Consider the following 3,401-nt stretch of genomic DNA (forward strand, 5'->3'; position numbering starts at 1 on the left):
TCTTGACACACTGCTCGCTTAACCCCAATGTGTCGGAGGAAACACCGTCCAGCTGGCGACCGAAGTCAGCGTGCATGCGCCCGGCTGCCACAAGGAGTCGCTAGAGCGCGATGGGACAAGGACATCCCGGCCGGCCAAACCCTCCCCTGACCTGGACTATGCTGGGACAATTGTGCGCCGCCTCTATGAGACTCCCGATCAGGTTGTGATACAGCCTGGATTAGAACCAGGGATTGTAGTGACGCCTCTTGCACTGAGATGCAGTGGTTTAGGCCACTTGCAGTGGCTTACTGCCCCACTTGGGAGGCTTAAATAATTATATTCCGGAGTCTGACATCGTTCTGATATTTCTTCATTTCTAAGCGGCATCTAGTCCATCTGCTGACTGGACGCAGTTCAGTAAAATGTATAAATATTTTTCTGACAAAAAGTTAAAGGGTAGGAAGCATGAGTTTTTACTCACCAGTGTAACAACACAGTGTGGTTAAAGACTTAGTAACTTAGTTGTAGCCATGATTTGGTTACCTATGAGTACAAACATTTATGTCTCTGTTTTAAATTTACAAAATTAAAATGACATTTAAATGTTTTCTTTACTCAAGTATGACAATTGGGTACTTTTTACACCCCTGTATTTTTATAACGATCACTTGCGTCATGCAGCCTTTCCTCTGGGTAACCCCGCTGTCTGAAACACTCATCCAGACATTCCTCTGGGTAACCCCGCTGTCTGAAACGCTCATCCAGACATTCCTCTGGGTAACCCCGCTGTCTGAAACACTCATCCAGCCATTCCTCTGGGTAACCCCGCTGTCTGAAACACTCACCCAGCCATTCCTCTGGGTAACCCCGCTGTCTGAAACACTCATCCAGCCATTCCTCTGGGTAACCCCGCTGTCTGAAACACTCATCCAGCCATTCCTCTGGGTAACCCCGCTGTCTGAAACACTCATCCAGACCTTCCTCTGGGTAACCCCGCTGTCTGAAACACTCATCCAGCCATTCCTCTGGGTAACCCCGCTGTCTGAAACACTCATCCAGCCATTCCTCTGGGTAACCCCGCTGTCTGAAACACTCATCCAGCCATTCCTCTGGGTAACCCTGCTGTCTGAAACACTCATCCAGACATTCCTCTGGGTAACCCCGCTGTCTGAAACACTCATCCAGACAGTCAGCTTGTTTGTCATAGTCACTCTGTGTACTACAAATCCTGTGTATGCGACTGTATTGGCTGATGGGGAGGCTCTTTTTTAGGGGTGTAGGGTGGAAGCTGTCTCTGCGTAACAGGGAATTGCTGTCCGTCTGCTTCCTGTATAGATCTGTGCTAAAGCCACACCCCTCCCTCTTAATCAAAATGTCCAGATAACTTGATTCATGCACATCAAAGGTGAGGGTGAATTTCAGATGTTCACTGCTTGTATTGATGAAGGAGTGGAATCGATGAAGTTCCTCTGCTGTCCCCTGGAATAGAAGGAACACGTCATCAATGAAGACTTTTACAGAGCCTGATGAGGTGCTAGAATGGATTGTTAGGGCTGACAATCACATTCTTCTCTAACAACCCCACATACAGTTACGCCCAATTAGATGCTATTTTTTAAACTACAATGACCATAATGACCTGAGTGCCTACTTGTCTTGTCTGTGTTTCTTTTACACCTGCTATGTAAAAGAGACAGAATAATGCATGATGGTCAATGCTATCCAGGATCCTTGGGACATCCCTACCCTAAACCCTAACCTTAACCCCTACCTTAACCATTTTAAATGTCAACTTCAACAGGCTAGGGACGTCCCAATGATGTATCTCTATCTGAAAATACATGATCTAAGTGATTGATAGTTGGTATTCAGCAGTCATAAAGCCTTATTTACTTTAATGAACTAATAAAATAGTGATTTTGTCAGACAGCATAGACAGCAGCTCTACGCTTTATTGACTGACTGATCCATTCATCCTTCCATCCCTCCTCAGCCTTCCTCTCCTCTGAAGACCCAGTGAGGGTGGAGCTCAGTCAGGGAGCTGCATAATCCATGTCAACTGTCACTGTAGGAGTTAGGAACACAAGCATTTAGTTAGATATTCCTGTTGGAAACACCCCATCATAATTTCTCACCCATTTTGGCTGTATGAAAGTTAATTTCCCCTCAGGCACACATTTGTTCTTTGATATTATGAAGGTCATTCGTGTAAAATGTACTTTTCCCCACTCATTCACCCATCTCTTTACATTGCTTATTTATATTCAGTGGCCTGACTGCATCCAGACTATGTCAAAGGCCCATCCTGGTAGATCTGAGCCTAATGCAGCTTGGAGTGATCAGATGACAGAAGTCAAATTTAGGTGCCAGGTGTAACTGAGGCCATATATGCTCCATATCCATTACTTTGAGTGTTTTATATAATATGACTAAATGTGTTTCTGTGTTGCAGGGGCAGTCAGGAAATGGAATGGCAAGGCCACAGAACATGACATAAGCAGAGCTGTGGGAGACCACCTCAAGCCCCTGGTAGAGCCGGGGGTGGTGTTTACCACTCCACCACGCCTTCAGCAGGCTGGAAAAGTGGGATTGATCTGTTTTTCATACTAAGATGGAGGGTCTGTTGATTGATCAGTCATTGGGTTCATTTGTTGAAATCAAATCAAGATTTATTTATACAGCACATTTCAGACATGGATGCAACACAATGGCTTCACAGGAGAAAACAATGAAAATAAACAGAAAGTATACACAGAAAGTTTTAGTACACAAAAATAACAGCATAAAAAAACAGAAATTTAACAACTGAAAGACCAATGAGCATTCTAAGGAAATGCCATTGATTAAAACACTAATTGGATGCAATATCCAACCCAAAATATAAGCTTGTTTTTTAGGAGGGGTTCTCAAAGACACTATGGGGGTGTCGACTGAAAGTTGACTAGTAACAACAACTGGGACCTAAAAGACACCACCCATGAGACCCAAAAGACACCACCCATGAGACCCACTAAATCTGCCCAAGAAGAGGGAAACAAAAGAAACACCCACACCAAACTTAAAGACAGGAAGCAAACCAAAAAGGTGGAGCAACTAAAGGTGTTGACTCTCCACATCTATCAAGACAACTGGAGCACTGGGCCAGACACTCTTAAATAGAACCTGGACCAGCTCAGGTGAAACACCTTCCCACTAACGAGATGGACAAGCCAGCACAGGTGTAACACATACTGACTAACGAGGTGACACCAATCAGTGCGTCCTACGTGCTAACGAGCTATACGTGCTAAAGTCCAACCTCAAAACATAAATGGAAAAACCAAAGACTAACTAACACTTTAAGAGAATGCTCACCCACAACAGAAAACAACTTTCATTTCACATTATAATCAACTACAATGCTTCACCGTCACCAATAT

Source organism: Salvelinus namaycush, unplaced genomic scaffold (genome assembly GCF_016432855.1).
Source record: "Salvelinus namaycush isolate Seneca unplaced genomic scaffold, SaNama_1.0 Scaffold81, whole genome shotgun sequence".
NCBI classification, from domain to species: Eukaryota; Metazoa; Chordata; class Actinopteri; order Salmoniformes; family Salmonidae; genus Salvelinus; species Salvelinus namaycush.